Source organism: Hylobates moloch, unplaced genomic scaffold, assembly GCF_009828535.3.
Source record: "Hylobates moloch isolate HMO894 unplaced genomic scaffold, HMol_V3 SCAFFOLD_20, whole genome shotgun sequence".
Classification (NCBI taxonomy): Eukaryota; Metazoa; Chordata; class Mammalia; order Primates; family Hylobatidae; genus Hylobates; species Hylobates moloch.
This window is the reverse complement of record NW_026652295.1, coordinates 49,892,472-49,910,947: the sequence shown is the minus strand read 5'-3', so window position 1 is coordinate 49,910,947 and position 18,476 is coordinate 49,892,472. Positions and strand designations below refer to the sequence as shown.

At 43.8% G+C, this 18,476-nt stretch overlaps 1 long non-coding RNA gene and 1 pseudogene across 1 annotated transcript; one reads left to right on the top strand and one right to left on the bottom strand.

The window, feature by feature from the left end:
* Positions 1 to 882: 882 nt before the first annotated feature.
* Positions 883 to 12,429, top strand: LOC131382137 (uncharacterized). The gene is made up of 3 exons (XR_009211345.1): positions 883 to 1,205; positions 10,248 to 10,436; positions 12,366 to 12,429. It is a non-coding gene; the product is annotated as an uncharacterized LOC131382137 (long non-coding RNA).
* Positions 12,430 to 16,902: 4,473 nt separating this feature from the next.
* Positions 16,903 to 18,299, bottom strand: LOC116459809 (mitochondrial carnitine/acylcarnitine carrier protein-like; annotated as a pseudogene).
* Between the last annotated feature and the right edge of the window lie 177 nt (positions 18,300 to 18,476).

Genomic DNA, 18,476 nt, shown 5'->3' with positions numbered 1-18,476 from the left:
GAATCTAAACTTAACCCTTCATAAAGATAGAATACCTGATATGTCAGATGCCTCAAAATCCTGGGAGTTCTTGCCCATAATGAGATCTTGTTACAGGATCTTTTTTTTTTTTTTGAGACAGGGTCTCGCTTTGTGCCCAGACTAGAGTGCAGTGGTACAATCATAGCTCACGACAGCCTCGACCTCCTGGGCTCAAGTGATCCTCCTGCCTCAGCCTCCCGAGTAACTGAGACCACAGACACGTGCCATCATGCCCAGCTAAGTTTTTATTTTTAGTTTTTTTTTGTTTTTTTTTTTTTTTTGAGACGGAGTCTCGCTCTGTCGCCCAGGCTGGAGTGCAGTGGCGCAGTCTTGGCTCACTGCAAGCTCCGCCTCCCGGGTTCACGCCATTCTCCTGCCTCAGCCTCTCCGAGTAGCTGGGACTACAGGCGCCCGCCACCACGCCCGGCTAATTTTTTGTATTTTTAGTAGAGACGGGGTTTCACCGTGGTCTCGATCTCCTGACCTCGTGATCCGCCTGCCTCGGCCTCCCAAAGTGTATTTTAGTTTTTAGTAGAGATGAGGTCTCTGTTGCCCAGGCTGGCCTTGAACTCCTGGACTCAAGTGATTCTCCCATCTCGGCCTCCTAAACTGTGAGATTATAGGCGTGAGCCACTGTGCCCAGCCTATAGGATGTTTTTGAAACTACCTGGGTGTCCACTTTTTGGGGTTGGTTAGCCTGTTTGCACAAAAGCTTGTGATGGGGCCAGGGCGGGACTTCTGTCCTACCGTTACATGGTTTGAATAGCTTCTGAAGAATTTTTCAAGTTACTTAATCATGTGACTTTATGGGGGGCCTCGGTCACATGGATCGGAAGCTGCTTTCTGGTGGCAGATGTGGCTCTGAAGTTGTGCCAGTTCTTGGCTGTAAGATTGCTGAGGTACTTTCTTCGTTTTTGCTGAGGGGTGATCCTTTACCACAAAGCAGGAGATATTCTTTGGTTCGTTAGGACAAAGGGATTTTTCTCTTAAAGGGAGTAGTACAAAATTGTTGGGGAATTCTGTTTTATCTGTGATTTTTTTTTTTTTTCCCCCCTCACAGATGCGAGATCCAAGTCTTGTTGGAAGTGGTCTAGAGAGCACAGTTTCAAAGGAGAGTGCAGTGGTACCAGAAGAAGGAATTTGCCATTTGTTGAGCATTGGCAATGAATCAGAAGTTGCGCTAGGTACAGCAGTGGGTGCAAAAGTGGTGCTTTCTGCTCTGAGGCCTCTAGGCTGGGGATATGTCAATATGTTGGTGAAAATTTCAAAATATAAAGTATACAGCTGGGCACAGTGGCTCATGGCTGTAATCTCAGCACTTTGGGAGGCTGAGGCAGGCGGATTGCTCGAGTCCAGGAGTTTAAGGCCAGCCTGGGCAACATGGCAAGACCCTGTCTTTATTAAAAAAAAAATTAAGTATGATTATATACCAAATGAGGGCACACACAGAGATATAGGAATCCAGGGAGGACCATGAGGATGTCAGGTGCGACTGATGGGGTACAGCTATGAAGAACAGTTCTAGGAGTTCTTAGGGATCTCCTCAAGTGATTTGTTCTAGAAAGGCGAACATTCTGTCAGTAGGACTCTTAGTCTGTCCTTCACATCTGAGGAAACTGAGGCACAGAGTAGGGGGATATGTGCACCTACCATTGTGATAATAGCTGTAATATCAGGTTTACTTTGCTGACCATTTCATCACTCTTCAGGCTAGTCACAAGAATAGTAGGTAGAAGACTATATAGCAGCCACAATAGATATTAATTGTATTAAAATAGCATGATTCAACCTTTACACTGAGTTTTAAGAAACTTGTGTGTGTAGTTCCCAGCTTACAAGAACAGAAAAGAGCTGGGAAGCTTTTCCAGGATAGGTTCTTGCTTGTTGACAGGTGATCCACTGCAGGACCTACTGTGGGGACCTGAAAGAGGCTGCTCAGGTGGGCTGACATGTCTCAAGGCCAGTCATCCCCGAGGGTATCGCTGTTGCCACCCTGCAGAGATTGCAGTGGTGACCCAGATTCACCAGAGAAAACCACTGAATTATCTATGTGCCTCATTCCAAAAGAGAAGTCTGTTTACATTTAGGTTTGTGGTCTGAAATACTGTAGTTAAAATAATTTGGGGAGCTTAGAGAAGTAAGTTGTTGTATCTTGAAAAATGGCACCTTATTCCTTAACTCCCCTGGATAAATGAAGTGGCAAAATGAAAGGGTGGTTTTCAAAAAGGACAATTTGGTAAAGATTGTTGAGATTGAATCTCTTCTCCACCATTTACCAAATATCTTCAGGTAAGTTTTATGCTACGCTTTATTTCAGCTGTAAAATGGGGATGATTCCTGCCTTGTGGGATGCTTGTGAGACATAATTGGGAAAGCAGATGGCAGGTTCCTGCCTGGCGTATTACTACTTCATGGCAGTGGTTTGATTACTGCAAGTTCGAGGGCCCATTAAAACAAAGTGATTCATTTTGACAAATGTTTATGAAACATGATCCTTTAATCAAAACCATTTACAATGATTTCACCCTGGTTGCATTCCTGAACTCTCATCCCTTCCCTGCCTTTCCACTCTCTGATGGTGCCCACATTCCGGTCAGTGTGGCTCTGAGGCAAGCACTTCCCCTTGAGAGGACCCTCTCGGAGCTAGCTCGGCAATGTGTTTTTCAGCTTTCTCCTGAGGACAGTGTTACCTCACAACTGGGCCGGGTGGTAGGAAAACATCAAGGGGGATAAAGAGGAGAAAGGTTCACAGAAACCAGTGAATCTGCCAGCCCTCTCTTTCTCATGTCTTCTGAGGAGATTTCAGACTACACCAGTTGTCCTAATGATTCTGAGCTTGTGAAGTGAGCTCTGCCTGGAGGGTTTGGTCAGTAGAATATGGCAAGTGCAAGAGTCACCTGTGTGCTGGCTGCCTCAGGTGCTCAGCCCTAACAAGCTCTGTGCAAGCTCTTTCCCTTCCTTGCCATGCTTTCCTTCCCCCCTCCTCAAGAGCCAGGTAATGCCACGTCTGCTGTGTACATGTAGGGAAGTGGGGAGGGTGGAGTGTTAAACTTGTTGCATAGGAAATCTCACCTGAGAGCCAAAAGGTTGGCAGGGTGACATGAGCCCTGCACTGGTAAGCAAAAGCATGTGCATCTGAGTTCCTTTTCTGACAATAGGTACCAGAGTTAACATGCCAAGCTAGGCTGGCCACTTAGAGGAAAGTGCATGGTTTCTACATCTGGAAAAGAACGTGATTGAACTACATGATTTCTGAGGTCCCTTCTGGTAATGCATGTCATTTTCTTTTCTTTCTTTCTTTTTGAAATTGAGATAGAGTCTTGCTCTGTAGCCCAAGCTGGAGTGCAGTGGTGCAAACATGGCTCACTGCAGCCTCGACCTCCTGGGCTCAAGTGATCTTCCTTCTTGAGCCTCCTGAGTGGCTGGGACCACAGATGCACATCACTCTGCCCGGCTAATTTTTACATTTTTTGTAAGGACGGTGTTGGTGTTGCCCAGGCTGGTCTTGAACTCCTGAGCTCAAGTGAGCTTCCCACCTCAGCCTCCCAAAGTGTTGGGATTATAGGCATGAGCCACCATGCCTGGCCATGATTTTCTTTACATTCAGTGCCAGTTCCACCCACAAGACGTTAGCACTGGCACCACTTGATAAAACTTGGGTTGGACTGCTTGGAGAGGCAGGTCAGAATGGGTTGTTGGTCACCATGTTAAATATGCCTTTTAGGGACAGTGATTTCTATGCTTCCTTATTTTGTGGGTAGTGTCCCAGGATGTTGCCAATTATTTCAAGAGATTTTATTGAATTTCTAGAAGACTTTTTTTTTTTTTTGGACACAGAGTCTCACTTCGTCACCCAGGCTGGAGTGTAGTGGCGTGATCTTGGCTCTTGGGTTCAACTGATTCTCCTGCCTCAGCTTCCCAAGTAACTGGGATTACAGGCGCTTGCTACCATGTCTGGCTACTTTTTGTATTTTTAGTAGAGATGGGGGTTTCACCATGTTGGCCAGCCTGGTCCGGAGCTCCTGACCTCAGGTGATCTGCTCGCCTTGGCCTCCAAAGTGCTGGGATTACAGGCATAAGCCGCCGCACCTGGCCATCCTAGAAATACTTTAGAACAAAATTAATTTTAACTCCACTTTAAATTCCTGAAAAGTAAACCTGGTTTACTTTCTTTTTCAAGTCTGGTGCCTTAGTGATGTGTCTTGGATTCTGGCTGGTCCATTATTAACCAGCGTGTAATCCTAGCTCATTCTCTTCAGTCTTTTCGTGAATATTTTTACTATTAAGTTCTAAGTATTTTCCCACAGCCTGTGGGGGGATATTAGCCTCTGCTGAGATTTACCATTCTGATAATAGTTCTCCCAGCAGGTACATTTTGTGGCAAGCTAAACCTTCCTAGCTTGAAGTACCACTATTTAACCTTGCAATAGAAAGGTCAGCTCCTGTAATCTTGCGCATGTGTGCTGCTTTTCTAGTAATTTTAGTGCATGTAGTCCTGAATAGGAACCACAATAAAACCTGATAAAAACCTCCAAAAACAAAAGTGTGTGGTTGTTTTTTTTTCTGTTTGAGACAGTCTTGCTCTGTTGTCCAGGCTGGAGTGCAGTGGTGCAAACACGGCTCACTGCAGCCTCAAACTCCTGGGCTTAGGCAATCTTTCCACCTCAGCCTCCCAGACAGCTGGGACTACCATGCCTGGCTAATTTTTAAATCTTTTTGTAGAAATGGGGTCTCTGTGTTGCCTGGGCTGGTCTGGAATTCCTGGCCTCAAACAATCCTCCAACCTCAGCCTCCCAAAGTGCTGGCATTACAGGCATGAGTCACTGCACCTGGCCTATTTAAAGAAACTTACTATGAATATAACATGGAATATTCAGGAAGCTAGAGAACAAAAATTACCTTACTACCCTAATATAACTACTATAACTCATTTTTGGTGAATCTTAAAACCAATTTTAAGAGTGACACTTCATAGAATATCCAGTTGTATAAGCAAGTTTCAGATTAGGCACTTGAGATTAACAAACTGGTTTAGGAATTTAGGGACAAAAAATGTTTTTGAAACTGAATTTAAAGTCAGATGTTTGAAAATCTGATTGCAGGAGAAAGGCAAATGTTCACAGGTCACATTTAACCCTAATGGAGAATAAAAAGCCGAGAAAATTGGTTTACCAGGGATGATGTATATAGGTTCTAAACTCCCAACCAAACTTTGGCTCCCAGGCACAACTTTATGTACCCATGACTGGGGCAGATGAGAAGCGATGGCCCTGCTGCTATATACTAGGCACCATATAAATTATAATAATTAAATCTTCCGCCCCATGACGTGGATTTTATTATCTCAATTTTATAGAGAAGGAAATAGGCCTAGAAAGATGAGATAATTTGCCCAGGGTCTCAGAGCTAGAATGTGGAGATCCTACTGGCACTCTTGATTCTTAACTATGGTGTTTTTTTTTTTTTTTTTTGAGACAGAGTTTTGATCTTGCTGTCCAGGCTGGAGTGCAATGGTGCGATCTCTGCTCGCCACAACCTCTGCCTCCTGGGTTCAAGTGATTTTCCTGCCTCAGCCTCCCAACTAGCTGGGATTACAGGCATGCGCCACCACGCCTGGCTAATTTTCTATTTTTAATAGAGATGGGGTTTCTCTATGTTGGTGAGGCTGGTCATGAACTCCCAACCTCAGGTGATCCACCCACCTTGGCCTCCCAAAGTGTTGGGATTATAGGCGTGAGCCACTGCACTCAGACAACTACTATGTTCTAACCAGCATGCTGTGTGCTCCCTTCAAAGGGCTGGGAGTGCTCTGGGGAGCTGGAGGTGGTCAGAGCTATATCTATGAGTGAATCTCGTGGATGGGATGACAGAATTCTAGTGTGACGAGGTGTGTGGGTACTGGTATTCAGAGATGAAGTGGAAGACCATCCCTAGCTGGTGATGATGAAGTGGAAGACCATCCCTAGCTGGTGATGATGAAGTGGAAGACCATCCCTAGCTGGTGATGCCGTCTGAGCCATCTCAGGGATTTGCCGTGAGAGCAAAGGGGCCTGTTCGGCAGTGACTGGTGTTTGCTATTTCATATTGTCTCACAAAGCTTGTGCTAGTGTAGTCACTCTAGTTACCAGGAAACTGCCCTGCTGGAGCCTGTTAACATTCTTAAACGAAGAACAACTCAAATATTTTTTTTTCCTGTTACAAAACTAGGATCTTTTCATTGGTGAAACACTATAAATAACCATAAGAAATAAAAGATACTTATGATCTAGTCACCCACAGAAAACTTATCTGGTATGTTTTTTCAGATACCTGTAGCTGGATATTTGTTATCAGTTTTTCAGATTACAAATTATGCTGTGATGAAAAACCATGTTGCCAAATTTTGGTTCACATGCTTATTTTACTTAGGACAATTTCCTAGATGTATAATTGCTGGACCAAAAATAGGAACATTATTAAAATTTTAGGTATGCCTCACTAACTTGCTGATTTATATATATCCCACACGTATGTATGAGGATGCTTTTATTGTCCTGCGTCTTTGCTGACACTGGGTATAATCCTCAATCCCATCCCTACCTTTTAAAAATTGCCACATTTAGTCTGGTTGAGATTTGAAGTTTATTTTTAAGATCTTGCACATAGACTTCTCATGACGTAATACTTTCAGCAATATCTGCAATTCAGAGTTATGGAAGTGGTTTATGAAGTCTTCCTATTATTAACAGAGAAAGTGCAGAAAAGGCAACTTTTACCACTGTATAAGCTTTGAGAACCTGAGGTGAAAAGTTGGTGGAATATTGCATCTTAAGAACTATCATTGGCTGGGCGCGGTGGCTCATGCCTGTAATCCCAGCACTTTGAAAGGCTGGGGTGGGTGGATTGCCTCAGCTCAGGAGTTTGTGACCAGCCTGGGCAAGATGGTGAACCCTGTCTCTACTAAAAATACAAAAAATTAGCCAGTGTGGTGGCACGTGCCTGTAGTCCCAGCTTCTTGGGAGGCTGAGGCTGGAGGATTGCCTGAACTCAGGAGGCAGAGGTTGCAGTGAGCTGAGATCGTGCCACTGCACTCCAGCCTGGGCAACAGAGCGAGATTTTGTCTCAAAAAGAAAAAAAAAACCCCACTATTATTGAAATGACCTGGTCTGATCTTGTTTCCATTAATCTTCCTAATACAGGCTGGGTGCGGTGGCTCATGCCTATAATCCCAGCGTTTTGGGAGGCCGAGGTGGGTGGATCACCCGAGGTCAGGCGTTTGAGACCAGCCAGACCAACATGGTGAAACCCCATCTCTACTAAATACAAAACAAATTAGCTGGGCGTGTTGACATGCCTGTAATCCCAGCTACTTTGGGGGCTGAGTCAGGAGCATCGCTTGAACCAGGGAGGCAGAGGTTGCAGTGAACTGAGATTGTGCCATTGCACTCCAGCCTGGGCAAGAAGAGTGAAACTCCATCTCAAAAAAAAAAAAAAATCTTCCTCATACAAAGATAAATGTATAAAAGATAGTGTATAAAAGCTAAAAAGGGTTTAGAATAAAAAGTCCAAAGACTAATTTCATTTCTCATTTTTAGAGAACAGAATTGCTCAGGTATCTTAACCCCAAGTCCTAGGTATCACTTAGAAGGTGCTGCTTGCTTTATAAGTTTGGTCCTCTGACAACCCCTCAACTTTTTTGGTGCCAGGGACTGGTTTCATGGAAGACAGTTTTTCCCAGTCGAAGGGTGAATGTGGGGCTGGAGAGCAGATGGTTTTGGGGTGAAACCATTCCACCTCAGGTCATCAGGCATTAGATTATCATAAGGAGCGCACAACCTAGATCCCTCACACATGCAGTTCAAAATAGGATTCCCTCTCCTATGAGAATCTAATGCCCTACTGATCTGACAGGAGGCAGAGCTCGGGGCTATTCCTATTATAATAATTTCCCTCCTTTGTCAGCACATTGTTAAAGAGCTGATAGTGTTAGACCAGGGAAAAATGGCACCGAAAGAGTTGGAGAGAGGGATCCCTTTATTTGTAGACAGAGTCTAGAGGGAGTCAAGAGGCCTGGGTCCATGCCAAGCTTCTCCACCACTGGCTATCTAGGAAAGCCATTCAATCCCCATCATCAGCTGAGTGGGTTGCACCAGATTGTTTCTGAAGACCTGTGTGGCTCCTGAAATCTACGATAGGTGCAGATATCAAAGATAAGGAGATGTCTTGCCTGACTTAATGGCTAAACTAACGGGTTTCCAGGTCTAGGGATGACCTGTAAGGTATCAGAGATGTCACAGGATAACAAAGTTGCTAGTGAGTTGTTTAACGCAAAATCTGCATAATCGACATAAATGTGCAATCTACATGAAGCCTTCTCTCCAGCTTAAACAAGGGCTGGGCTCTGCATAGCCAAGAACCTTTTCAGTCTTTATTTTTTCCTTGGTGTCCTTTCTCATCCACCTTCCTTTGACACTACCCTGTCCCCAGTCCCCCTCAGGGCCAAAAGCATTAGAGAGAGCAGTGGAATGAGCCCTGCTAACTTAGGAGCTCCTGCCTTCTGCTCTGGAGCCTGGAGGGCAGACAGAGGAAGAGCAGGCAGGTTCCACTTTTCCTCCCCAGGTACCTCCCCATGTTCATTTTTTTTCTCCTTTGCCCTTCATACATCCTTCAAGCCCTTACCTCTGCACAGATGAACTGTCCCTCACAGGAAACCCATTTCATTGTGTCCTTCCACAGCATTTCAACTGAAATTAGGAGAACCTGAGAATCGTCATTCTGAGTCAGATCTGTGCAGGAGTGAAAGTAACACATTTCTCAGAAGTGTGGTTGTTTCAGTGCTCTCACTGGATCTCTGCTGCCTCTTATTCTCTTCTCAATCCGGATCTTCATGGGAAACATACAGTTATGACACTTGGAATTTTTAGCATTTGGAGTCATGTGATTGTTTTCCACAGAAAGAGGAAAAAACTGAAGAGGGTAGAAGTTATATTACCCCACCCCACATACATGTGTGCATCTGTGTATGTGCATGTGCGCACACACAGACACACACGCCCCCACTTCCAAGACTGAAATTGTATCTTTAAATGAAATACCATTTTTTTTTGTTGAATTTCCATAGGATCACAAATTTGGAAGGGACCTTGGAGGTGGTCCAATCCAAACAGCCCCTCCATGCATAACTCCACTCTGGAACGTCACTACTAGATGTTCATCAAGCTTTGGTGTTCTAGAGACAGTCCAATCTCTTTCCCTTTTGAAAAATTTCTAAAGTTTTGAAAATATGTGGTGTAAGTTTTCTCTAGAACATTCCAACTTTAATCATTTTGTTGACAACTTTGTGAGTACTGATATATTAGAAATTGAAGGTAGCAAGAAATTAGGTAGAAGAAGAAATAAGCTAGGATTAACATCAAATTAAATCAAGTGAATAAATATCTACAGCTATGGGTAGAATAATTTGCTAGGGGTGTGAGAATAGTGGGAAGGGCAAAAGGCAGAAAGAAGTCACAGTTGTCTACTTCAACAAGTTTAAGATCCAGAGAGCAGATTAGGAATAAACACTTTAAAATGTAAAAAGCCAAAGCACATACAAATAGCCAAAGCACGTACAAATAGCCATTCAAGTAGACAGTTAAAAAGTTGTCTCTCGTTGTCTCCAGTTAATTGCTAAATGAAATGTCATGAAAGTATGATGAGAGTTTGGAAGAAGGAAAGACACAAGTGGGTTTTGGGTCTGAGGACGTGGATATTGAGGTTGGATAGAACCCAGGTGAGCAGAACTGAAATGGTATTCCAGGAACAAGACACTAGCCTGGAGAGGGTGAAGACTCAGAAATTCAAACTATTTTGTGGAGCAAAAGCAGAAAATTGAGTGTGTCGCGTGTGGAGGGTTTGGGAAAGAATTTGCTTTAATAAATGAGGTTGAAGGGCAGGCATGAGATTTGGGCCAATGCCTAAAGGCTTGGGAATTTAATCCTGGGCAAGAATGGAGTGAAAGGTCATCTTTCCGGGCCCAGGCTTGTCATCCCCACCCAACATCCCCAAACTCTGTTGGTTGTCAGTATGACGACTCGGGGAAAGGACAGGAGCAAAAGTTGCTGATCCCAGATTCATCAAGCTGAGGAGAAATTTTGGTGGGAGGAAGCCAGGAAAATGTGACAGCGTTTGACAGATGCTCAGCTGGGCTTTCCCCAGGCATTGCATTTCTGGCAGCATGTTGATTAATTCCATCCACCTCAACGCAGGAAATCAGCTTGCTTGCTGAGTAAGTGAAGTCTGCACGGAACCCTGAGGAGTTGCTGCCAGCCCGCGGTTGCAAGGACAGACCACGCCCACGGAGGCTGCCGCCGAACGTTGACAAAGAACAGCCTCAGTTTCCCACTATTCTCTTCATCCCCACGCTTGCCAAAGAACCTTCCAAAGTAGGAAGATAGGTATGGTTCTTAGCTACGAGGGAGTGAAGCTCTGAGATTTAAGACGTCTTTTTTTTTTTTTTTTTTTTTTCAAATCTCAATGGCCTTTCAAGGATACTTGAGTCTCAATTTCTATTTCAGAAAATGTCATGTGTTCCGTGAACCTCACTGCAATTTTATGGGAAGTTCAGCACCTTCCCTAATGTTCCCTAATGAGGTACATCCCAGGCTTTTATGTGATATGAATCATTTAGGCACCTTGTGAAAATGCAGCCTGATGAGTAGGTTTGGGATGGGGGCTGGAGAGTCTCCAATTTTAACAAGCCCCCAGGTGCTAACAAGCTAGATGCCGCTGTTCCCAGGACCAAACTTTGAGCAGTAAGATTCTCCTAGATTGCAGGATTGAGGGGTAAGAAAGAGCCAACTTTCTCATTCTAAATCTTGCTCTATCCATACGTGCTGCCTCCCCTCCTGAGGCTGTTGTCCTCTCTCTCTCTCTCTCTCTCTCTATATATATATATATATAATATGTATATATATAATATGCTCCATGTAGACATCATAAACCTGTTTTGTATATAAAGAGGTTTACCTTAGACATGTAAATAATGGAAGAGAATTAATGAATTAATTAAAGAATTAAAGCACAACATACACATTGAAACAATTTGAATGTAAGGCTCATGACTCTTAGTTCCCTGGTCATCTCAGATACTAGGAGTTTCTGGCTGGCAGCTCTCCTCGTTTCTCTTCTCTCTAGGGTTAACTAAAATTCCTAGTATTATAATTATTTTGAAGACAAGATCTTGCTCTGTCACCCAGGCTGGAGAGCAGTGGCAGGATCATGGCTCACTGAAGCCCTGACTGCCTAGGCTCAAGTGATTTTCCCACCTCAGCCCCTCAAGTAGCTGGGGCTACAGGCACACACCACCATTCTCAGCATTTTTTTTATTTTATTTTATGTAGAGACGGAGGCCTCTCTGTGTTGCCCAGGCTGGTCTTGAACTCCTGGCCTCAAGTGATCCTCCCACCTCAGCCTCCCAAAGTGCTGGGATTATAGGCATGAGCCACTGTGCCTGACCATATTATTTTTTATGTGTAGCAATTTCCCTGTCTTTACCCTGGAATAGGCTCTGTCTTTGCACTTCCAAAAAGGTAGGTTCTCTTCAAGACAGAAGTGCCATCTGGTCTGATATAAAATTCACAGCTCTCTTGGAAGGAGAAAACTGTTATGGCAATTTTTTTTTTTTTTTTTTGGTAGCACCTTTTTCTTCCTGTTACCCAGCACAGAGATTGGTACAGAGTGAGTGTTTAATAAATGATGTTTCTGCTAACAAGTAGATAAAACTTGAATGCAAAAGCCTTCACAGGTCCACAGAATAGATTCAGAATTGAGAGGTCCCTCATGCGATCTGGAACTTTGTCCAGCCACTTAAGCTGTATTCCGTCCGGGATCCTCACACGGCACTCTGGGGAAACTCCTTTCTGAAGTCTTTTTTTCTCCTTACTTTTCTTTTCTCAGCTTTTGCCTCTGATCCCCTTCTCTCACTGCTGTCTCTCCTGGCTTTTTTTTCATCAGAAGATCAGAAATTGCATGCTTTGAGAAAGAGAGAGAATGAATGAGAGACAATTACAGAGACAGAAGGGAAAGGAAGACTTCTGTGTTTTTTATGTTTTGTTTACCTATACCCCAAGTAATTTCTACTTTCACAAATATTGGCATGTGAAGACCCTAGCACAGCGTTTTCATCTGACAAATGATCATTTCTTTTCTTTTGTTTGAGATAGGATCTCGATCTGTTGTCCAGGCTGGCGTGCAGTGGTACGATCACTGCTCACTGGAGCCTTGACCTCCTAGCTAAAGTGATCCCCTCATCTCAACCTCCTGAGTAGCTGGGACTACAGGTGTGCACCACCATGCCTGCCTAATTTTTGTATTTTTTTTTGTAGAGACGAAGTCTCACCATGTTGCCCAGGCTGGTCTCCAACTCCTGAGGTCAAGCTATCTACCCGCCTCGGCCTTCCAAAGTGCTGGGTTTACAGGCGTGAGCCACCGCACTCATACCTAATCGTTACATTTAAAAAGAAGGGTTAGTTTCTATGAATTGTGATTTTGTGGAGATTCTAGAAAGTGCATAATGGTTTTGAATATTTGACTCAAATAGGAAACATTGAATTAGTAGTTTCAAAAAAATCTGAAACTGGAAATCTTTTGCATTAAAAGGAAAAAAAAACCCAAGAATGATGTAGAGTTTGTGGGGTCTGTAGTTTTCTGCTTTTTGGGAGAGGCTCACTTCCTTTTTACTCTGTGGTCCCTGGCTCCACTTCTTGGAAGGTTTAAAAAATTTATTTTTTCTCCCTGTAATCTCTTTGGTCAAATCTGACATGGTGTTGGTGAATATACCTTTCTTAGAGCTTTAGTTCTTGTTCCTTGATGGTTGGGGGACTGAGGATTGGTTCCTGATTAATTTCTAGAGCTCTCTCAAAAACTTAGTAAACTTCTAATCTGAGTCAATTCTTTTTTTTTTTTTTTTTTTTTTCGAGACGGAGTCTCGCTCTGTCGCACAGGCTGGAGTGCAGTGACGCAATCTCGGCTCACTGCGAGCTCCGCCTCCCGGGTTCACGCCATTCTCCTGCCTCAGCCTCTCCGAGTAGCTGGGACTACAGGCACCCGCCACCACGCCCGGCTAATTTTTTGTGTTTTTAGTAGAGATGGGGTTTCACCGTGGTCTCGATCTCCTGACCTCGTGATCCGCCCGCCTCGGCCTCCCAAATGAGTCAATTCTTTTTGAGGCATAATTCCTAGAACATTTCTATTTCTTTGTTTCTTCATTCCTATAACTCTGTCTTGATTTGATGGCAGATTACTAGAACTATACTTTTACACTTTTAATTGAGTCCTTTTATCCAATTAAACATTTTTTTCCAGATGCTTCATTCTAATTCTCGCCCTTCGGTAATTTACTTGGTTGAAAGGTTTTGTTGTGCATTTCTCTTTCAAAGGCTTTTTCAATCTTCTATTGCAACCTTACAGGGCTCTGAATTTCTTAATTTCTTTCCTTTTTTTTTTTTTTGAGACAGAGTCTTGCTCTGTTGCCCAGGCTGGAATGCAGTGCCGTAATCTTGGCTCACCTTTGCCTCCAGGCTCAAGTGATTCTCCTGCTTCAGCCTCCATAGTAGCTGGGATTACAGGCACCCACTGCCACGCCTGGGTAATTAGGGTTCTGAATTTCCGAACTGTCTTCGTTTCCTTTCATTTTTGTTTATCAACCTGCCAACTCTTTCCTGAGCTCATCTCTTTCATGTGTTACTTTGCCAAATGCAGACAACAGTATCCAAACACATGCAACTAACATTCTGTTTTCTAATCTCTTTCTCTAGAGCTTCAAGTTTATTAGGTACAAGATCTGCCTCTCAAGTTATTGCAGGCAATGGTTTAACTAAATGTTTTGCCATTGTAGAGCATGGATTATCATCTATCCAGCCTACAATTTTATTGCCATTATGGCCTGCTACCTGACCACTGTTTCATGCTTTTTGTTATGATAGCACTTTACTTCAAGGCATAAATTTCTGTAACTGCAGATATACTGTCATGTTGCAGTAGTATATCTTGATTAGATGCACTTTTTTTCTTTTTTCTTTTTGAGAGAGGGTCTCACTCTGTAACCCAGGCTGGAGTGCAGTGGCACAATCTCTGCTCACTGCAGCCTCAACCTCCCGAGTAGCTGGGCTCAAGTGATCCTCTGGCCCCAGCCTCCCAATTAGCTGGGACTATAGGTGTGCACCACTACACCCAGCTAAGTTTTGTATTTTTTGTAGAGGGTTTTGCCATGTTGCCCAGGCTGGTCTCAAACTCCTGGCCTCAAGTGATCTGCCCTCCTTGGCCTCCCAAAGTGTTGGGATTACAGGTGTGAGTCACCACACTTGGCTAGATACCCCTTTTTAAAAGTTGGATTTGTTAAACTAAATGTGTACATTTATTTTATCATTATTCCCAGAAATCTCGTGTTATTATCTTACTGGTTTATATGTGCGTGTTCACTTTTTTCCATGACTATTTTAAGCTCATTAAGGTAGAGACTAATAATATAGTCTATTGCCTGTGCTAGTAGCCCCAACAAAATGTATCATGGCTTCAAGCACATATGAGGGCATGAAAACATCTTGCTGATTTGGATGTTTGACGAACTATAATATTTTACCACATTTGAGGCTGTGTGTAACTCATTGCTAAGACAACAGAGTCTTTTGGTATCTCTTTGTGGGCTCTTGGAGTTGACTGTAGTCATTCTCACTGTCAGTGTGTTGAATAATGGCTCCAATGCATTATTGAAACTCTTAAAGCTGGTGACAGGTTAGATCATGAGTGGTATAGAGCCAGTCAGTGAAGGGTTCCACCACAGTCAGCCATCTGCCCATCGTATGTTCGTTATTGTGTCCCTGGTATTAGCACATGATTTACATTATGGGAAGTGCTCAATGAATGTTAGATAAGAATCTGGATCTGTTGATTTAGTTTGAACTCAGTGGTAGCCAGTTACCAGTGTGGCATCCTGATAAGACAGTTGTTTTTACCCCAAGGGGGAAAACTGTGACCAAAGATCAGTGTTGCCTCCTGCTTACATGAAGAACCATTTTGTTCTCCCCTGCAGTCTAGCAAATCCTCTTGTTTTGAACGAGGTACTCTTGGTTCCAACTGATTTATTCATTCTTTCTTTCAAGAGAGCTGGTATATTCTTCTATGCATTGAGGTACAGCTCTGAATGGAAAAGAGATCACTGAAGAAACTGAGTGACTCAATCCACTCAATTTAGTACACATTTAAAGGTCTATTGCACATGTTGCTTTGGGAGCATGAGTGATGCAAGCAAAGATGAAAACATGGCTCTTGATTTCATGGAGCTAGCTCCACTGTGCACATGGAAGGTCACTCCCAGGGAGGCCTTGAAAATTCTCCATAAGATGGGCTTAGGGGGTTCAGTCTGGCTAGAAGGGGTTGGCCAGGGGACTTGAGTCTGTCTTTGCATAGAATACACTGTTTAATCTAGATTGTATATTTGAGGATGTATATTTGGAGAAGGAGGCTGGTAGAGATTATTGGGAAGCAGGGTAAAGTTACTCAGATATATGAAGACCCCAGGGAACTATCCTAAAACATGTACGTGAGGGCAAGATACACAAGTATTGGCACAAGAGGTTGAGGAAAGGAACAATGCCTGAAAGGGTGATTTGAGGAGATCTTTTTGTAGAAGTTACACTTCTGGTTGTTCCAGAGAGAGGTGCAGAGGACTGCACAGGCATGGAGGGGAGGAGGGTGGATGGAAGGCCTGTAATCACAGAATTTTGATCAGTTTTGGAGGGCCTTCCAATGAACCTAAGAACAACTTTCTCTTCATTTTCTTCATGTGAAGAAAATGACAAAGAGTTGTTCGAACATGTTACGCTAGAGGAAAATAACTTTGCCCTGCTAGAATGTGTCCTGCCTTGTGAAAAGATGATGTATAATTTTACCCAATCTTAATGGATGTAAAAAAAGATAAATTACTGTTTTGTGGGGAATGTCTGTGTATCTCTAGGGCACAATGCCTGACATATAGAATGTGTTTAACAAATGTTTGACAACCTGAACTGAACTGATACAAATTAACTTTTTGCAGATCATTTAAATTTCATGTCAGAGCATTTAAAGGCTTCTTTTTTTCCTTCAAAAATTAGAAACAACATTTATTGTTTCTTGTTAAAATATGACACTCTCATGAGAAAAGAGTATGCAGAAAGCCTTCCTTCACCCTGGGTTTTCTCACTTATCCCAGCAGGCTGGGCCTGTCCTCACTGTGTAGAAAGGAAAGTTTTTCACCTATTCTTGGGAAATGAGGCTACTCTACTCTAGTTTTACTTTTGATTACTTGTGTAAAAAAAAAAAAAAAGGCAAAATCCAACAGCTAATAGGTTATCTCTTCCTGGGCATATATGCCCAGTCCACTTGGACACAGATGTGGGGCTCAAGTCCAAATCCCCATGTGCAGCCCAGGATTAGGTGGTACCATGGAAATCAAGTGAGTGTTCCTGGCTAGGGATTGAAGACGATCTCAGCCCCTGGTCAGCTGGTTGAAAACATCCAAAGTGCCTCCAGTGAGAAGCTGAGATTACCTCTTTAATGAGAAACACTTTGGGTGTGGTAGGGCCAACCGTCAACTGGTAGGCAGTATTCTTGCCACAGGTAGTATCTGGTCTAGAAACTACTAGATCTCCAAATCCTCTTAAGGTCCCTTACATTGACAAGAATGAATTCAAGTTGCGAAATGACACACCAAGTTATACGAGGTAGAGGATGTCATTAAGGCAATAGTCTCACCAAGTCCATGCGCAGAGCTCTGATCCCACCGTCTCCTCCCCTCATTCTCCAAGTCTGCTTAGTTCTGCCCACTACTCTTCCTTCTCAGCGACAGTTCCAGCATCCAGAAGTCTTGAGCAGCCTTCTGCCTCACAAGTTGGGGGTGGCCCAATTAAGAAACTTCATGGCAACTTCAAAGCCAAGGAAACAGGCCGCATTGGCTTGGAAGGCTCAGGTCATCACTGCATCAGACCCTTTAGACAAGGATGTGATTCCTTCATCCCAGGTCAGCTCCCTCAGCACATCTCCAAAACTGTTAGGATGTTTCCCAGGAGGTGCAGTCTGGAAGGGAGACTTGAGCACATCTTGGGGGACTGCCATAGCCCAGTTGAAGATCCCTGCAATGCACCCAGCCACCAGGATTCAAGGCACACTGAGCTCACGGGCCTGCTTTCCTTCTGGAGTGAAGATATTTTTTAGCCATTCATATGTCATGAAATACGTTCCACTGGCTGGAACATCTCACATAAGGGTAAGCACGGTCCCTTTGTAGATGCCTTGGATCTGAAACTCCTGGTACAACTTCTTTGCACAGTCCAAGGTTCCAGTGTACTTGGTTTCCCCTGAAGAAGGCTGAAAGTGTAACAAGCACTTGATGGGTTCTCCAGGGGTCACAATGCCTGTGGTGAATGTACCAGATAACATCCCAGCTGCAAACAGCTGGGGATAGCCGAGCACATCCTCTGGGTGTTTCTGTCATAGTTGCTTCCTCAAACCAAACCCAGAGAAGCACACAGCAAACATGGGGGTGACACCGATGATAAGGGCAGCCATTCCCTGATACAGCCCTGTGATGCCCCTTCTAAGAGTCTTTGGGAGAGAGTCAAAGGTCCCACAGTATATGGGAGTCTGTCTAGGCAAACTCCGTGGCTGTGTCTGCAGTCGGACCTTGACAGTGTCCAGAGGGTGCCCCATGAACACCAGGCACGTGCCACTAAAGCCGCTGGCCAGCAGGTTCTTGAGCGAGCTGATGGCCTTTGGCTGGTAGGCTATGGTCAGTCTGCCTGTCCCTCAGTCTGTCAGTTACTGGGCCATCCTGGCTCTGCTGCCCCAGCTGCAGCACCAGGGCTGCCAATCTTGCATTTAAAGGCTTCTACTTGCTAATTAATTTTGGTTAAAAAAAAATCATTCTTAGAGATAGCCAAAGTAATGGGCATTTAAGTGTTGTATAAATGTGATTTTATGTATATGTATATTTGTCCATGGCTCCTGGTTCATAGCTCCCATAGTCTTATTACATCCTAAGTGATAAAGATAATAAGCATATCTTTTGTTAGGGTATTTAGCTTTTTTGTCTTTGGTTCCTGAAGCAGCTTCAGACAGCTTCAGAGCAATAAAGGTGAAAAAGACCGTCTTTTATTGTAATGTTGGGGTGCTTTAGGCCTAAGAAATAGGCCTCAGAAAAAAGAATCTCCCTCTCTGAACTTCTCCTGCCCACCTTTTCTCCCCAAGACCATAGAAACGGAAAATATCCTGTCATCTAACATCACCCCCACACCTTTTGTCTTGGAGCTGGTCATAAAGAAATTCTTTGATTCACCTTGTCTAATCGTAGGCCATAAGACCCTCAATTCAGGAAAGGTCCTTCCCTCTACCCAGGAGGAAGGAAGGCTGCTCAGAGAGGCCAAGAAGAATCTGAACAGACAGGCCTGGCTGAGTTTCCT